The following is a 20,621-nucleotide window of genomic DNA, read 5'->3' as shown; positions in this document are numbered from 1 at the left end:
TCATTTTCCTGCAATATGCATGTATGTTTACTTTCAGGAAAGTATAAATATAATCATTCAAAATTTTAGATTTATATTGAGCTAAATATAATAAATACAACACTGTTCAAAGGGAAATACTGTAAGTGCTATGAGGACAGGATCATGTCTCTCTTGCTCACTTTTCTCTCTCAGCAACTTAACACATCGTCTGGCTCAGAGTACATAGTCAATATTCATTCATTAAGTGGATGAACCAGTTTTGATTTTGGTTACTGTATTTCACAATGAAGTTTTTTTAGGCCAGAATACCTTAAGAATATCTTATAATGAATTCAATATTATGTACAGCTCAGATCAAATTAGAAATAACCTAACATTGTTTTTTATTCTCATCCTTTTTTCAAATGTCGTGTGTTTATTCTTTCAAATTTAATTTTGTGTGATTCTGATTGATTCTTAAAACTTGACCTTACAACATTTTACAATTAATAAATAGGCTTCTCTATGATGAGTGGTTTTATTCCTTTAATTAGCAGAAGCTCCTTGGGTCTTCCACATTACTTCCTAAAATACTGTTTTTCTATTATAGTAATTATCATCATATGTATCTGTCAATCACTATGATTTCTGTCTACCTATTCATGTATCTAGAATCCTGACTACTCCACATCCTGTGATCTCCTTTATAGAAAGGACTGCATGTGACTTTTCTTTTTATTTCAGATTTCAGCACAGATTCTGACATAAAATAAGCAGTTGATGCTGCTTGTTTTCTTTATAACACCTAATCCATGCTTTTCTAATTTATCAATACTATCACTATTCCATTCCTAATATAATATTAATCTTTTCATAAATAGTTTATGTATTTCCACTAAAGAGAAGAGATTGATGCATATAACAGAGTAGGAAACAGTGCTGGAGAGAATAAATGTTAAATGCTGTGGAATAGACCACAGATGCTATTTACAAATAGGAAGAAATAATGATCAACCAGTATTGGGTTCATCAAGGCTAGCATGAGAGTTGAGGTAAATTTGAAGTATAAATTGAAGCCTGCTTGCTGGGGCTCCAAATGTTATTACAGCCTGAGATATTGATCTATTAAAGAAATCACGTACTTCATTCACTTTTGAAAATGAAATATTAATTATGGTTCACAAATTTCCTTTCAGTGTGTAGATATTAAAGTGTTCATTGCATCACTAGTGTTGAATTTTAATCAATATTTTGGAAATTATATGTGATTATCTAAGGAAATGTTAATGGAGTATTTCTTGCAATGTCCTTTAATAGCAGGCTTGATATGGAAGGCCTCACATCAATGACAAAAATTAGGGAGTAAAATATGCCTTTTTAAATGTCTCTACCACATACGGCACATTACTCCAGGTAAATGTGATCTGACCTATTCTTGTGTGTACTGTTGTCTGGCATATTTCCTAACAATTTCACAGCACCTTACATTTTAAACATCTTTTAAAATACATCTTAATAAATAAGAAATTGAGGGAAAAAATTTATAATTTTTAACCACATATGAAATTTTGGGCTGATAATTTATGTTAATATTAATTATCATAATTATGATATGTTAAGAAAATTTAACTAACAGCATCACATTCTAAAATCAGAAACTGTTAGTCTTTTCAATGCAAATAATCTAGGTACCATTCAGTAAATTGCAAGTAAACTTGTGACAAATAATGAAACTTCGAGGTCTAGCATTGTTAAACACAGTTTAAATGTTTGAAATATATAAAAGTCTGTGTATGAAACGTGAATGAACACTTTCCTTTAGAATTCCAGTGATAGGGCTTTTGGTAGCTTGTTTTATTATTTATTTATTTATTATTTTGTCTCGTGTTATTTTATAATGGGTTAGAGGTTATTTAGGCCTTATATGCATATTTCTGAAAGGGCAGCACACATTGAAAAAAATGTCACTGCATTAATGTGTGCCATTCTTGGCTTACTTGGCCATGCCCACTTGTCACAATTATTGCCAAAGCAATGCTATTGTGTGTCCTCAGACTCTCTGCCCATGCAATTTAGACCAACCCATTTCCATGTTCTTAAGGTAATTATGTCCCTCCAAATGTCAGCTAAATGACTTTGACATTCAAGATTTCTAACAGATTTTGAATGCCATGTTATCTGTGCTATTTGTAATTCATATTCATGCAAATCCCCAGTCCCCACCACATTATGCCACCCCATCTGTTGAGAAGGTTCCCACTTTTTCCCCTTTCGAATTGTGGTTGGCTAGAGAGGGTATACCCTTTGAAAATTCTCTTAAGGTATTTGCAGTCTCCATAGATTCTACTGTAGATAGCGTGTTCTGATCATTGCAAGTGAAGAAAAGCATATGTTTGTCAATGTAAAAAAATTTCTTTTTAACTTAGCACTATCTTTAAAATACTTTACCATTTTATTTTTTAGGGGACTAGCAATAACTTTTCTACACAATTTTTAAAATTAAGTTTATCCTTTTTTTTTTTGTAAAACAAAATATTTACTTGTAAATTATTGCATTAGTGGGAACCATGTGGAAATGTGTCTAAACACAGGATTCACCTTTGCATTCTTACATGACATAAATTGTCTTTGACTTGAAGATACATGTACACACATATCTTAGTTAATGTAAATGTGAGAGTTAGTGGAATTATGTGGATAATTTAGGTAAGTTTTGTGGTAGTTTTAAGATCCTTCTGTGCAATATCTTTTGAGGTTTCCTGTATTATTTTTTTAAAAGACTAGATTACTCTTAAAAGATATACTGTACAGTATCAAAAAGTAACCTAATAATATAGTATTATGTTAGTAGATGGCTAAACCATTGGGAATAATCCTTGGTCTCACAGCACAATTATAAGACCCTCAACTCTTTCATCAACTGTATTAATTTATGTTTGATTGGCTGACCTCTCCAGTCACTCATGGGAAAAATAATTTCCCAACATAAAATGAATATATTCCTGCTACTACTCACTGTAGAAATATACTTCATATAGTTGCTCATGTGAGCAGCAGTTTAATCAAAAATCGATGCTGGTAATTTTGTGTCTGTCTCTGTGAATTACAGTTTAAGGCTCATATTGGAATTACGCCGGTTACTTCCGACTGGAAAACATGAGACCTCTTGTACTGCTCTGTTTCCCCCGCTTTCAATGCCAGTTGCCTATCTCTTTTAGATGCAACCCTCCCTTGCCCCAGATCCATGTGAAGAAGACATTTTTTTATGCTACATAGCCTGGAAGTAACCATAATAGAAACAGATAAGACTCAGTGTTGGCTTGAGAACATCAGTCTTTTACTAGAAAATTCACTCAAAATGATAACATTGTCTAATTGAACTAGACTTCCATCATTCCTGAATTGTTCGGAAATATTTACTATTGAATATTTTAGCTATTTTTAACCATATATATTTTTAAAAGTGGTGAAAAATCTAGTGTTTTACCCCAGATATTGCATTGTTCACCTTTAATGGAAGCTCAACATTGTTTAAACTTTTGCTGTTTGACAACTGACCCAGTAGTTCTGTCATATTCTTTGAATTATACCTTAAAGGAAACCCATATTATTGAGAGAATACACACGATAGTGCATTTCACATAGATACTTTTGCTACAGAATTATAAAAAGCAGCTTGGCATAAATCCTGCATATTAAGCACAAAATTAAGTTATATTGCTATAAAGGGAAGGAAAGTAGTATTGTTGAAAAATATACTGTTTCTTGGCACTGTAGTGGGATATATATGTTCACATATTTTAATGTTTAAAAGCCAGTCACAGTCCTGAAAGACATAATCCTGATGCCATAACCCTGAATGTTAAAATCCTGAAAGATCAAAATTCAAAAAACATGATTCTGAAGAAATAAAAAGTTTTGATATATTTACTTACATTTTTAAAAGGAAATTTGTTCAAGAAACAAAAAAACATGACAACGTATCATGGGCCACTTTATACAATAAAATAGGCAATAAAACATATATATTTGTGTAAGCATAAACACCTAGGTAGTCTAACAACATATAGTATAACAGTTATGAGCAGATAAACTATATTAACAAAAAATAGGTCAAAAAGCTAAATGTATAAATGCATGTTACTATGGTTAGTAATTGTGTGCACCCAGCTTTATAACTGCAGTCATCTGAGGTACCTGGAAGGACAACCTAAGTCCTTTGATGAGATTAGTCAAAAACCACAATGGCTCAACTGCATCACAATTGCACCAGTCACCCTAAGAGCCAAGATCTCAAGGAATTTTGTCTTTCAGAAAAAGGACATCTCTTCATTTACTGAGGAAGTTTCAACATTTTTGCATGTGTGCACAATGCTTACACACAAAGTCAATTTGTGATAATGCAATTTCATAGTCACATTTGCAAAAAATGCATAAAACTAATTATTATTCTCTGAAAGTCTTTAGACAATTTATACCTACAGTATTGGAAATTATGTGAAGATAAAATATGGAGCATAGAGAATTAGAAAAAGAATAATGCTGACAATTTAAAATAGAGGAAAAAAATAAAAAAGAAAAACTAAGAAACTAAAAAACTTTTGACATATTAAAATGTGTATTATGGTATAGATTATGGACATTTGCATGGAGACAGTCCATAGGAGCTGGCAATTTTCATGATCATTAACTGTACTTTGAAATCTTGCATCCAGATGAATAGCTGCTTTTTTTTTTTTCTTTTAGAACATGGCTCTGCTTGGAGAGTACTTTTGTCAGAGGCATGTGAACCAGAGCAATTCTATCTTGAATAGGGGCTGGGTAAAATAAGGCTAAGACCTACTGGGTGCTGGGCTGCCCTCCCAGAAGTTTAAGGCTTTCTGAGTCACATGATGAGATAGGAGGTCAGCACAAAATACAGGTCATAAAGATCTTGCTGATAAAACTGGTTGCAGTAAAGAAGCCAGCTAAAACCCGCTAAAACCCACCAAAATCAAGATGACCACGAGAGTGACTCCGGTTGTCCTCATTGGTACACCCCCATCAGAGCCATAATAGTTAACAGGTGCCGTGGCAATGTCAGGAAGTTACCCTACATGGTCTAAAAAGGGGAGGCATGAATAAGCCACCCCTCGTTTAGCATATCATCAAGAAATACCCATAAAAATGGGCAACCAACAGCCCTTGGGGCTGCTTTGTCTATAAAGTAGTCCTTCTTTCATTCTTTTACTTTCTTTCTATTATTATTATTTTTTTTATTATACTTTAAGTTCTAGGGTACATGTGCACAATGGGCAGGTTTATTACATATATATACATGAGCCATGTTGGTGTGCTGCACCCATTAACTCGTCATTTACATTTAGGTATATCTCCTAATGCTATCCCTTCCCCACCCCCTCCCCACAATAGGACCCGGTGTGTGATGCTCCCCTTCTCGAGTCCAAGTGATCTCATTGTTCAATTCCCACCTATGAGTGAGAACATGCGGTATTTGGTTTTCTGTTCTTGTGATAGTTTGCTGAGAATGATGGTTTCCAGTTGCATCCATGTCCCTACAAAGGACATGAACTCATCCTTTATTATGGCTGCATAGTATTCCATGGTGTCACATTTTCTTAATCCAGACTGTCACTGATGGACATTTGGGTTGATTCCAAGTCTTTGCTATTGTGAATAGTGCTGCAGTAAACATATGTGTGCATGTGTCTTTATAGCAGCATGACTTATAATCCTTTGGGTATATCCCCGGTAATGGGATGGCTGGGTCAAATGGTATTTCTAGTTCTAGATCCTTGAGGAATCGCCACACTGTTTTCCACAATGGTTGAACTAGTTTACAGTCCCACCAACAGTGTAAAAGTGTTCCTATTTCTCCATATCCTCTCCAGCACCTGTTGTTTCCTAATTTTTTAATGTTTGCCATTCTAACTGGTGTGAGATGGTATCTCATTGTGGTTTTGATTTGCATTTCTCTGATGGCCAGTGATGATGAGCATTTTTTCATGTGTCTGTTGGCTGTATGAATGTCTTCTTTTGAGAAGTGTCTGTTCATATCCTTTGCCCACTTTTTGATGGGGTTGTTTGCTTTTTTCTTGTACATTTGATTGAGTTCTTTATAGGTTCTGGATATTAGCCCTTTGTCAGATGAGTAGATTGCAAAAATTTTCTCCCATTCTGTAGGTTGCCTGTTCACTCTGATGGTAGTTTCTTTTGCTGTGCAGAAGCTCTTTAGTTTAATTAGATCCCATTTGTCAATTTTGGCTTTTGTTGCCATTACTTTTGGTGTTTTGACATGAAGTCCTTGCCCATGCCTATGTCCTGAATTGTATTACCTAGGTTTTCTTCTAGGGTTTTTATGGTTTTTGGTCTAACATTAAGTCTCTAATCCATCTTGAATTAATTTTCGTATAAGGAGTAAGGAAAGGATCCAGTTTCAGCTTTCTACTTATGGCTAGCCAATTTTTTCCAGCACCATTTATTAAATAGGGAATCCTTTCCCCATTTCTTGTTTTTGGCAGGTTTGTCAAAGATCAGATGACTGTAGATGTGTGGTATTATTTCTGAGGGCTCTTAATAAACCTGCTTTCACTTTACTCTTTGAACTCACTCTGAATTGTTTCTTGTGTGAGATCCAAGGGCCCTCTCTTGGGGTCTGAATTGGAACCTCTTTCTGGTAACACTTTCACATTCATACACTATGTGGCGCTGCTCTTTTAGCAATTCTCCGATTCCACCATATACCAACATGGGCAGTTCTTATTGCATTTTCCCATCTTCTGTGCCTTCTGTGCCATGTTTCTGTGTTCTTTGTAGCACAAGGAAATCCATTCTGCATGCATTCATATACAGACCACAAGTCTGGTGAAAACAATACTGGCGATAAAACAGTAACACACATAACTTTCTTCTTATCTTACTATTTGCATAATTATTTTCTAATCAGTCAGTGACTACAGGGGCTTCTTCAGGCATATGCAGCTTCAATTCATTAAAAGTTCCTGAAATGTCATCAGCTATAAGTATTGCCAATGTTAGCAAGTTGAAGTTTTTGTGGTTGCTATATTATGTGGCCAATCCACTCATCTGAATTTTCAACCAAATGCATTGGGCTGAATGGCAAGGTCGAACTTTATTGGTAACACCTTAAAATTCACTTTTAGAAGCCTTGACTGCATCAAATTCCAAATTTGTCATTATGTAGTTTGGAGATTCAATTGAAAATAATTTTCTTCTACACAAAGGCAATAACAAAGTAATAATTGTGCCTAACATGATGCAACTACCTTGTGCTGTTATTTACAGAAATTTAGATGTTAGGAATTTCAGACAAAAGAAGTTTAGACTTTAGGAATTTTTAACACTAGAAATTTTGATGATTCAGGATTTTAACATTTGGAATTAAGGCATTTGGGATTGTATCTTGCTGGATTATTATCCAAACCTATAATATTTATTCTTCACAATCACCTTTTATGTTTGTTGTTTATGTATATTTCATGCCAGGCAATGAGTCAGATACTGAGGATACAATAATAGGATCTTAGGATCTGGTGCTCTGTTCTCATAAGATAAAAAATAAAGAGTTGGAATTATGCATCTGATTGAATATTGGCAATACCGGGTGAAAGTGCAATGAAGACAGTCTGTGTAATACAGTCATGGCTCAAAGGGATGAATTGTCTTCTTCTACCAACCCATTCACTGGATTTTTAAAATTGAAATGCAATTTTAAAATAGTAAAGTTCCTAGATCTTAAGTGTACAACTTGATGAGATTTCCATATCTAGTTACCTGTGTAACCACTACGAGAGTAATAGACAGAATATTTTCAGCATTCCAAAGGTTCCAACATGTCTGTTTCTAGTTAAAATGCTTCTCCACATTGAGAGTATTCTGGACAGGGCGCGGTGGCTCACACCTGTAATCCTAGAACTTTGGGAGACTGAGGTGGGAGGATTACTTGAGGTCAGGAGTTCAAGACCAGCCTGGTCAACATGGTGAAATCCCATCTCTATAAAAATACAAAAAAAAAAAAAATAATAAAAATTGCCAGGTGTGGTGGTGCATGCCTGTAATCCCAGCTGCTTGGGAGGGTGAGGCAGAAGGATCCTTTGAACCTGGGAAGTGGAGGTTGCAGTGAGCAGAGATCACACCACTTCATTTCAGCCTGGGCAACACAGCAAGACTCTATCTCAAAAAAAAGAGAGAGAGAGAGAGAGTATCCTGTACTCTTTTGCCTAACAAACATATATTTTTGAGATTCAATCATGTTGTATTTAGCAGAAGTTGTATTATTTGTTGTTACATAATAAGCAATTATTAAATTATTATTACTTAAAGTTAGTTTAGCATTAAAAAGTACATCATTGATTTCATAATTAATGCTAAACTAACTTTACATTTATAAGATGAACTTATGTATTTTTTGTGCAAAATGGATTTTTTAATTAATTTTTAATTTTTGTGGGTATACAGTAGTTGTATATACTTATGGGTTACATGAGATATTTTGACACAGGTATGCAATATGTAATAATCACATCAGGATAGGTGGTGTATCCATCTTCTCAAGCATTTATCCTTTGTTTACAAATAATCCAATTATACTCTTTTAAAAATGTGGAATCAAATTATTTTAGACTATAGTTACCTTGTTGTGTTAGCAAATAGTAGGTCTTATTCATTATTTCTAACTAGTTTTTGTACCTATTAACCATTCTCGCCCCCTAATTCCCAGCTTCTCACTATTCTTCTCAGCCTCTGATAACCATGCTTCTACTTTCTATGTTCATGAGTTCAATTGTTTTGATTTATAGATCCCACAAATAAATGAGAATATGTGATGTTTGTCTTTCTGTGCCTGGGTTATTTCACTTAGCATAATGACTCAAGTTCTAACCATGTTGTTGCAAATAACTGGATCACATTCTTTTTAATGGCTAAATAGTACTGCATTGCATATTTGTACCACATTTTCTTCATCCATTCATCTTTTGATGAACACTTCGATTGTTTCAAAATTTTAGGTATCGCAAACAGTGCTGCAACAAACATAGGAGTGCAGACATCTCTTCAATATATACTGATTTGCTTTCTTTGGGGCATATACCTAGCAGTGGAATTGCTGGATCATATGGTAGCTCAATTTTCAGTTTCTTGAGGACCCTCCAAACTGTTCTCCATAGTGTTGGTAGTAATAATGTACAAGTGTACAAGTAGTAGTGGTCCCACCAACAGTGTACAAGGATTCCCTTTTCTCCATATCCTTGCCAGCATTTACTGCCTGACTTTTGGGTAAAAACCATTATAACAGGGATGAGCTGATATCTCATAGTAGCTTTGATTTACATTTCTCTGATGATCAATGATGTTGAGCACCTTTTTATATGCTGGTTTGCCATTTGGATGGATGTCTTCTTTTGATAAATGTCTATACAAATCTTTTGCTGTTTAAAAATCAGATTATTCGATTTTATTTTTCCTGTAGAGTTTTTTGAGTTCCTTACATATTCTGGTTATCAATCCCTTGTCAGATGGGGAGCCCCATTCTATCGGCTGTCTCTTCACTTTGTTGAGTTTTCCCTTTGCTATGCAGAAGGTTTTTAACTTGATGTGTCCATGTCCATATGTCCGTTTTTGCTTTGGTTGTCTGTGCTTGTGGGGTATTACTCAAGAATTCATTGTGTATTCCAATATCCTACAGAGTTTCTCCAAAGTTTTCCTTTAGTAGTTTCATAGCTTGAGGTCATAGGCTTAAGTCTTTAATTCATTTTGATTTGATTTTTGCATGTGGTGAGTGACAGGGGTCTAGTTTCATTCTTCTGCATATGGCTATTAGTTTTCCCAGCACCATTTATTGAAGACACTGTCCTTTCTTAATGTATATTCTTGGCATTTTTGTCAAAAATGAGCTAACTGTAGATGCATGGATTTATTTCTGGGATCTGAATTCTGTTTCACTGGTGTCTGTTTTTGTGCCAACACCATATTCTTTTGGTTACTAGAGCTCTGTAGTATAATTTAAAATCAAGTAATATGAGTGTTCTAGTTTTCTTCATTTTGCGAAAGATAACTTTGGCTATTCTGGGTCTTTTGTGGTTCCATCTAAATTTTAAGGGTTTTTTTTGTTTCGGTGAAGAATATTGTTAGTATTTTGATAGGGACTGCATTGAATCTGTCAATTGCACTGTGTAACATGAATGTTTCAACAATATTGATTCTTCCAATCTGTGGACATTGGATACCTTTCAATTTTTGTGTGTGTCTTCTTCTATTTATTGCATCAATGTTTCTGAGTTTTTATTGTAGCAAGCTTTCACTTCTTTGGTTAAGTTAATTTTCAGGTGTTTTATTTTATTCATAGATATTGTAAATGGGATTACTTTCCTAAATTCTTTTTAGGTTGTTGGCTGTTGTGATATAGAAATACTTCTGATTTTTGTATGTTTATTTTGTATCCTGAAGCTTTACTGAATTTATCAGTTATAATAGTTTTTTGGTGAAATCTTTAGATTTTTTCAAATATAAGATCATATCATTTGCAAAGAAGAATAAGTTGACTTTTTCTTTTCAATTTGGATGTTCTTTATTTCTTTCTCTTGTCTGATTACTGTAGCTTGGACATCCAGTTATGTTGAATAACAGTGATGACAGTGGGCATTCTTGTCATATTCTAGATCTTAGAAGGAAGGCCATCAGTTTTTAGCTATTCAGTATGATACTAGCTATGAGTATGTCAGATGGCCTTTATTATGTTATGCTTCTTCTATAACCTGTTTCTTAAGTGTTTTTATAATGAAGGGATATTTAATTTTGTTGAATGATTTTTCAGTATGAATTGAAATGATCATATTACTTTTGTCCTTCATTCTGTTGATATGATGTATCACACTGATTAATTTGTATATGTTGAATCATTCCTGCATCCCTGGGAAAAACCCTACTTGGTCATGGTGAATAATCTTTTTAATGTGTTGTGGAATTTGATTTACTAGTGTTTTGTTAATATTTACATCAATATTCATCAGTGATATTGACCTATAGTTTTCTTTTTGTAATATGTCTTTGGTTTTGGTATTAGGGTAACAATGACCTCATAGAAGGAGTTTGGAAGTATTCTCCTCTACTTTTTGGAATAGTTTGAGTAGAATTGGTATTAGTTTTTCTTTAAATATTTGGTACAATTCAACAGTAAAGTCATCAGGTTTCAGGCTTTTCTTTAGTAGGAGACTTCTTATTATAGCTTTGATCTCATTACCTTTTCTTGGTCTGTTCAAGTTTTGAATTTCTTCATGGTTCAATATTGGCAGATTGTACGTGTCTAGGAATTTATCCATTTCTTTCAGATTTTACAATTCTTTTCAATATAGTTGCTTATGATAGCCACTAATGATCCTTTTAAATTTCTGTGGTATTTGTTGTAATGTCTCCTTTTTAAAAAAATCTCTAATTTTATTTATTCAGGTTTTCTCTCTTTTTTTTCTTAATTACTCTGGATAATGATTTGTCAGTTTATCTTGTCAAACCATTTTTCTGTTTCATTGATCTTTTATATTGCTATCTTCATCTCAATTTCATTTATCTTTATAATACAATCTTTATTATTTATTTTCTTCTACTAATTTTAGTTTTAGTTTGCTCTTGATTTTCTAATTCCTCAAGCTTCATCTCTGGGTTATTTATTCAAATTTTTTTCTTTTTCGATATATTTTTAGCTATAAGCTAAATATTTCCCTCTTAGTAATGTTTCCACTATGTCTCATAGGTTTTGGTATGTAGTGTTTTCATTATAATTTGTTTCAATAATATTTTCAGTTTCCTTCTTAATTTCTTCATTGACACACTGGTTGTTCATGAGCATATTGTTAAAATCCATATGTTTGCATAATTTCAAAAATTGCTCTTGTTATTGATTTCTAGTTTTATTCCACATGATCAGAGAAGATGCTTGATATCATTTCAAATTTTTTGAATATTTTAAGTCTTAGTTACCTAGCATATGGCCTATCCTTGAGAATAATCCATGTACTGAGGAGAAGAATGTGTATTATGCAACCATTTGGTGAAATGTTCTGTAAATATCTATTAAGTCCATTTGATCTACAGTAAAGATTAAGTCTGATATTTCTTTGTTGATTTTCTGTCTAAGACATCATCCTAATGCTGAAAGTGGGGTGTTGAAATATCCAGCTATTATTGTATTGAGGTCTCTTTCTTTAGCTTTAATAATATTTGTTTTATATATCTGGGTGCTCCAGTGTTGGGTACATATATTTACAATTGTTGTATCATCTTGCTGAATTGACCCCTTTATCATTATATAATGACCTTTCTTGTCTCTTACAGTTTTTGTCTTGAAATCTATTTTTTCTGATATATGTATAGAAACCCTTGTTCTTGTTTGGTTTCCATTGGCATGGAATATCTTTTTCTACTCCTTTTTTAGTCTATGTGTATCTTTATAGGTGAAATGCGTGGTTTTTTTTTTTTTTTTTTTTTTTTTGTAGGCAACAGATCATTGGGTCTTTTTTTTAAAATTTATTCAGCGACTCTATATATTTTTGTTGGTGAGTTTAGTTCATTTCCATTCAATCTTATTATTGGTAACTAAGGACTTTCTCCTGCTATTTTGTTTTCTGGTTGTTTTTGTCATCTTCTCTCTTTCCTGCCTTCCCTTTTTTCCTTCAGTGAAGGTGATTTTCTCTGGTTATGTGATTTAATTACTTGGGGTTTTTGTTTTATTTGTTGTTGTTTTTGTGAGTGTGTATCCATTGTATGTTTTTTGATTTGAGAATACCATGAGACTTGCAAATGTCATTTTACAAGGCATCATTTTAGGCTGATAGCTACTTAACACTACTTGCATAACCAAACAAAATAACAAGCAAAAAGGAAGCTAATTAAAAACTTTACACTTTAAATTTGTTCCTCTGCTTTTTAATTTTTTGTTGTTTCTATTTTACTGTATATGTTTTGAAAAGTTGTTATCATATTTGATTGGTTCATCTTATAGTTTTCCTACTTAGGTAAGAGTAGTTTACACACCACAGTTACAGTGTTATAATATTTTGTTTTACTATATGCTTACGATTACCAATGATTTTTATACCTACTCATGATTTTTTCTTCTTTTTAACATCCTTTTCTTTCAGACTGAAGAACTACCTTTAGGATTTCTTGTAGAGCAGGCCTGGTGTTGGTGAAATCCCTCAGTTTTTGATTATCTGGGAAGGTCTTTATTTCTCCTTCCTGCTTGAAGGACATTTTCACCAAAAGTACTATTTAGGCTAAAAGCTATTTTTCCTTCTGTACATTAAATATGTCATACCACTCTTTTCCGGGCTATAAGCTTTCCACTGAAAAGTCTGCTGTCAGACGTATTAGAGTTCCTTTGTATGTTTTTTCTTTCCTCTTGCTGCTTTAGGATCCTCTCAACCTTTTCAAGTTTGATCATTAAATGCCTTGAGGTAGTCTCGTTAGGGTTAAATCTCTTTGGTATTCTACAACGTTTTTGACTTAGATTTTGATATAATTCTCTAGGTTTGGTAATTTGTCTGTTACTATCCCCTGGTGTAAATTTTCTTCCCCTATCTTTTTCTGTACCTCCTCTCCAAGGCCAGTCGCTCTTAGATTTGTTCTTTTGAGGTGACTTTCTTGATTGTGTAGTCATGTTTTGTTTTTAAACTCTTTTTTTCTTTTATCTACTCTGACTTTGTATTTTCAACTAATCTGTTTTCAAGCTCATTAATTCTTTCTTCTACTTAATCAATTCTGCTATTGTAAGACTTTGATGCATTCTTCAGTAGATCAATTGCATTTTTGGCTCCAGAATTTCTGATTGAATCCTTTAAATCATTCCAATCTCTGTTAAATTTATCTGATAGAACTATTAATTTCTTCTCTGTGTTATCTCGAATTTCTTTGAGTTTTCTCAAAACAACTCTTTTGAAATCTCTGCCTGAAAGGTCACATATCTCTGTTTCTCCAGGGCTGATCCTTGGCACCTTATTTAGTTAGTTTAATGAAGTCATGTTTTCCTGGAGGGTCTTGATGCTTGTAGATATTATCAGTGTCTGGACATTGAGTAATTAGGTATTTCTTATAATCTTCACAGTCTAGGCTTGTTTGGAAAGGATTTCAGGTATTTAAAAGAACTTGGGTGCTGCCATCTAAACTGTATCTACACTAGGGGGCTCCCCAATGTCATAATGTGGTGGTTCTTACACTCATAGAGGTACTGTGTTGGTGTTCTTGGATCAAATCCAGAAGAATTCTCTGAATTACCAGGTACAGACTTGTTCTCTTCCCTTACTTTCTTACCAACAAATGGAGTCTGTCTTTCCTGGCTGAGTCACCTTGGGCTTGGAGTGGGGTGACACAAGTACTGCACCCTACTAGGGTTAAGGCCCAGTGCTGTGTTAGCATCAGGTCTGACCTAGTGCAATCCTAGTGTAGACACCACCACTGGGACTTCATAGGTAGTACTGATGGCAGCAGCGGCCCATCTAGAGCAGAAGCTGCCATGACACCAGCTGCAGTGGGGAAGGCATGACTGGAATTGTACATTCCATGGAGCCAGGGACAAGCAGAAGCCCTGCCCCCTTCAGAGTTGACAGGGGGGGAACTTCACACCCCCCCCAGCACAGATGCAGCCACCCAGCTGCAGCTGCAGAGTCGGGTATCCCAGTGCTCTTGGAGGCCCAGAGCAGTCAGAAGCCCCACCCTCCTGGGCACAACTGCAGCTATCCAGCTGTGGTTGTGGACCCAGGGACCGCTGCATGATCAGGGGTCCGGGAAGGCCCAGGCTGCCCCTGCAGGCTTGGAAGTGCCTGCTCCCGCTGTTGGGCCTCTCCCAACTCCCAGCACCTGCTCTGATCTCAGAGCAAGATTGGGGCTGACCCCAGGTGCTGTTGTAGCCTGGCCAGGCTGGTGCATGCTCAGGGCACTACTGACACTCCAACCCCTGCTGCCTCAGCCCCCTCCAGATTTGGGTGGCAACAAACATGAGAGGGAGCCCAAGGTGGGGGTATTGAGGGCAGATTGGTGCTGGCCTGAGCCACCCCTGGGCATAAACGGCCTGCGTGTCATTAAGGGCATCAGGAAGCAGACAAGCTCCTGGGCAGAAGAGGGTGGATGCCTGGTGGAGCCCCACCTTTAAGCTGGGGAGGGCCTGAAACTAGAAGCTGGGTTGTTGGTCCCACAGACTAGAGTGGAAACTTGTGGTGCTTTCTTTGTGCCTGCTCATGCCTGCCCTGGACCAATCAGTGCACATTTCCTCCCCACTGAGGCCCATATAAGCTCTGAAGTCAGCCAGACTTGAACAGATGACAGGATGACAAGCTGCAGAGAAGACCTACCCACCCAAGGCTCTCCTCTCTACTGAGAGCTGAGTAAACAATGGGACAGCAAGCTGCAGGAAGGAGCTACCCACCCCATGGTCTCCCCTCTGCTGAGAGCTGAAGAGACAACAGGACAGCGAGGACTCACAGGGAACTGGCACCTGTGTCAGCACTTGGAGCTGCCTGTCCCATTGCAACCATCATGCCTGGCTGTGAGCAGTGGCCAGAACTTATGCTTGTTTGCTCACATACCCCTCACCACTCTGCTTTGCCTTGGAAAGTGTGGGATACAGGCTGGTAGAGTGAGGCCAGTGCAGCCTGCCAAGCCAAGTGGGCAAAATGAGCCCAGAGGGCCTGAGCAAAACACGGGCAAAGGAGCCACTGCCCACAGAGGTTTCTAGCTGGAAAAAAAACACTCCAAGGATTCTATAACATTTCTCAGGGCTCGTCCAGGATCTGTGGAAGGGTGAGTAAATGTGGACTTGTTCTTTGTTCTTTGTTCTTTTTTTTAGAGTCCCTAAACTCCACAACAATAAAAAAATGAAAGAAAAAAAAAACAGCCCTCTGTCAGTCATTTAAAAGTGACTAGCACGGCTGCCAGACTTAAGGCATGGGGGACACTAGGGAGGACACTGTGAATCCCCCATCACCCCTGGGTGTTGGGAATGTTGCCTTTGTTCCAATCCAGTTTCCCTTCATGGAGGTCTAGCCATTGGGTGGGATTGGAAGGAAGTTCTGGGGCAATTGAGTGTATCTGACTGAGGCTATAACTTGGTGTTACCCAAAGACCCCTGGAATAACTTCAGTTCTCGACCGTCCATTTGGGCGTCATCACTAGGACCTAGTTTTTCCTATCATCCTTTCGTTTGTGGCTGTAATGATTCCTATCTCTTTTTTATATACAATGTTAAGGGTATTGTTGCAAACCGCAGAGATAATACTACTGGGTTGAATGAGAATTTGGCTTAGTCATCAAAAGTATAAAATGGAAGGTTAAGAATGGCACAGACAAAAGGAAAGTGTGCCTTGGTATCTGCATATAAATATGTGATGAAAATGTTCTGGTCATTTCCTTGGTTGGTAACTTAGTGCCAAGAACCTTGAGGCACAGAAAAGAAGCATGGCTTCAGGAAGAAAGCATTAATTTCAATATCATTCTGCAGTATTGGACATTTTCTGTAATTGGACCTTTTCTGTAAATGTGAGGGCAAATGGTTTGAGGTCTCATATGTGCAGGCCTTCTTTTCCCTGCAGAGTAATCTGGACCTTTGCTGACATTTTAGAACTGATTCAGCTCTCCTAGTGGCCATATTAGGTTAGGCTGCAAGGGGCAATCCCAGGTAACTAGGGAAGCAAACTACAGAGGTACCCCCAGCAAAAGAGTTAACTCCCTCCACGCCACCCTACTTCTATTGTGCTATAATATAGCTAATACAAATTGCGATAAAAGTATGGAATAAACTTACTGAAGCCAATCTTGGAGAATAATAATGTTTAGAATGAAAACTAGGTTGAAGTAAAGGCAAAAAAGCAGAAGGAAAGGCTGGGGACTATCAGAAGTTTTATATCAACGGGGCAAAAGGGAAAATCAATTCTCCCAATTGTGGTGCATATACTGGAGGAATAGAAGCATAATCTTTTCTTAATTGGTTTTAGGGGTATCTAGGGAGCTGTGTGCTGGCTGTCACAATTCAAATTCAGAGAGCATATTGCATAGCTTCCAAACACAATAGAGATGAAGGTCGGGGCAGAGTTTATTTCTTTTTTTCTTGCCATATTTGGACCAGTAAAAACCTTCCCCACAAAGAAACAGTTAAAATTATAACCTTGTGAGTATTTCTCTAAAATTATGTAACTTTCTCCTAATATTATGAATTCTAGATTTTCATTTTATGGATATATTTTTCTGTAGCCTTAAAAGAAAATCTCAGGACATGATACTTTATGAGGCATTCTAAACATTTACCAAAATTAAATATATTACTTATTCGAAAATCATATTGGTATTTTAATAGTAAATCTAACACCACTCCTACCAATGAGTGAAAATGAGTTATTTAGTTACCACATACTTATTGAGTACTCTATTTAGAAAATGGTCAGTATAGATTTGAAACTATACTGACTCTTTTCTTGCTCAATTTCAGATCCAGTGCCTCAAAATATCCTGTAATTCCTCACCACCCCAATATTCTTAAATCCAATTTCTTCTCACAACTTCCTAGCCCATTATCCTAGTTCATGTCCATGCCACCAACTCTAGTCAATGCTACCATCACTTTTCTGCCAGATGACAGAACTAACCTGCTTATTAAAATGTGTGCTTATCTACAATCTACTCTCCAAATAATGGCACGAATTATGTATTAAAAACTTAACAAATTACATTGGCTCTCTAAAATTATCCAATAGCTTCTAATTTCACCTAGAATAAAATCCAAATTTGAATATTGGCCTAGTAAGGCCTACATTCTTTACTTCAGTGACTCCAGACGGCCCTTCTTGTTAAGACTTTGGCGTATCTGAAATGCCCTTTTCCTGGATATTTTCATGTCTCTCACCTGTCATCTTTCAGAGAGAATGTAGCTAAATACCTTTTCTAGATACTTACTCTTTTCCACTCCTATTGGGAATTATTTTTTCTCTGAGGGACTTACAATATTCTGTCATCCTATTATATAATTATTTATTTATTTATTTATTCATATCTCTCAGTATGTAAACAACTGCCTAGAAATTTACAAAACCCACCGAGTATGAATTATGTGGGCAAGGACTTTTTTTGGCTCTTTACCAGAGTATTTTCCTGCCTATAACATCATGTGGAACAGTGTCTGGTATATAACATAAAATCAATAAATATTTGTTGAATTAATATTTAGAAGAGTAAAAAAAGTAGAATGAAAAATAAACAGAAAAAGAAAGGAAAGAAGGAAAGAAGAAAGACAAGAAAATAAAGAACCATAAAATTGATAAATTAAGACACAAAAATAAGTGATTTCTTTGTCTTAGTTTTTAATAAATGGCATAGGAACTATTGATATCTTATGTTCATTTGCATTCCATGTCTGCCTTTTCCACTAAATTATTTTGGATATGCATATTCATGTCCTTTCATCTCCTAAGTCACTTTAAGTGACTTTAAGTAATACGAGAGATGGAAGGAAAGGGAAAAGGGAACAGAATTAGCAACAAATAATGCAAGAAACATTTAAGTTTGTGAAGAGAATAGTCACTTTCAGTTTGAGTAAAGTATACATTTCATAAAAGGAACTTGTAAACCCTAAGTTGATTGTTAAATGGCAGACAGTTGTTGAATACCAGGAAATGTATTTAGAACTTTATTGTCTAGGCTGTGAAGGGGGAAACATTTTCTTGATGGGTAAAAATTATTGGAGAATATTTCCACATAATAACTTCAGAGGAATTTTAGAATCAGGAAAATAATAATATTGTATTATAAAAATGCCTTATAATATTCCATAGCAACAATTTTTATAGGTAGTATAGAAACAATCTGGAGTCCACTCATAGTCGTTAATACTTTATTTTCAGTTTTAACATAATCTCCCTGATCCCCATTCATTTGTGCAGCATATGTCCTTTATAGTAATTTATCTTCATAACTATTTTATCTGTTTGCATCTGCATATTCTATTATAAACTGCTCAAAGGCAAGCAGCATGTCTTATTTATATTTTTCAATCCAACACCTAGGACATAGTAGGCTTAGTGAATGGTGTTTGAATAAACTTAAAATCAAACACATTTGAAATGGATTGTTATGCTATGAAGTCATGCTTAAGTATATGTGTGATCAGTAGAATAGATTGATTTTTTAAATAAATGAAAGTTTTAATTTTATTGCTACTACTATTACCACTATTACCACCAAGAATTTTGAGTATACAGCTTCTCTTTTTTTCTAACTAATCAATTATTGAATTATTTCAACATCAGATATTGTATTAAAGTCTTTGTGTCATTTACTCTTCACAACATCTCCAAAAGTGGGAATTATTATCATGCCTGTTTCACAAATGAGTACAGTGAAGCTCAGAGAATTAAGAGCCTATCCAAGGCACACGGTTCTGAAGTAGTGGAAAAGGGAAACAAAGGAAATGGATACCTGGGATAAGAAATGTGTGAGCTTTATGCAAATAAATTTAGAAAATAAAGAAAAAATATGTAAAATGGGGATGCCAAGAATTAACACATGGGAATGGGTTGGAATAGGAGGAAGTAGAATGGACTGTTGATTTCTAAAATATTCATGTGTACATGTATATTCAGGTGCATGTGTATATATTTGTATGTGTTTATGAATTTATGTGTGTTGACATATGCATAAAAATATAAACAGGCCATATTTCCTAACTGTCTACTGAAAAGGCTTAGAAACAAGGCACGTGGGTATTGACAAGCACATGTAGGACCCAGATCTTGGTTTCTACTACTGCACTTCAATAAAAGAAATCAGGGCTTCTTGAAATGTTACCGAGTACAGGGTTAGGACAGGGATGATGAGCCTAGGGTATCGCGTTAGGCCAGGAAGAAAGAAAGTGCTAAAAATGACAGTACTAAACACAATGATGGAATCTGTCACACAGACATTGGAGTCAGCTTAAAGGGGCTCCCACTTTCCAAATTAAGGACAATTTGAGTGCCAAAATAAGGAGAGTAATGGATGACAAAGAATTGGAAAAATTAGAATCTATGACTCCATATCAATAACAAATAGATTAAAAAGAAATATGGAAGAAGGGATAATTGAATACTTATTTATGGTAAAATGCCAACTATTGACTGTTAAATATGGCAGAAGTGGTGGAATATCCCCTTTTTGTAATAATTACAGTAAAGATTATATCAGGTAAGAATCAATAATAAATGCTTAATCTGAGAGAGAACTTTTCATGAAGAATTTAATATATGTTTGGTCTTAAAGTATTTCCCCACAAATTCCTTATTAGTAGCAATAGTATATACTATACAGTGGAAGAATAGAGGAGCACTTGGAGCAGGTAATCAAAACTAATTCCACAAATAGGGACCAATGAACTTAATGCACCATTACATATAATACTATGAGAAGGATGCAACATCATTTATGTTGTATTCCAGATGGGAAAGCATAACTTGAATCTAATCATAAGGAAACATCAGACAGACAAAAAGAGAAACAGTCTATTTAGAAAGGAAGTATGGTAAAGATTATTCAGCAAAAAATTTCAGTGTCATGTAAGACTTAGAAAGGCTAAGGAAGTATTCTGATTAAAGGAAACTGTAAAGATATGATAACTGATCCGAGACCTGATT

This window comes from Chlorocebus sabaeus, chromosome 12, assembly GCF_047675955.1.
Source record: "Chlorocebus sabaeus isolate Y175 chromosome 12, mChlSab1.0.hap1, whole genome shotgun sequence".
NCBI classification, from domain to species: domain Eukaryota; kingdom Metazoa; phylum Chordata; class Mammalia; order Primates; family Cercopithecidae; genus Chlorocebus; species Chlorocebus sabaeus.
This window is presented reverse-complemented; position numbering follows the sequence as displayed.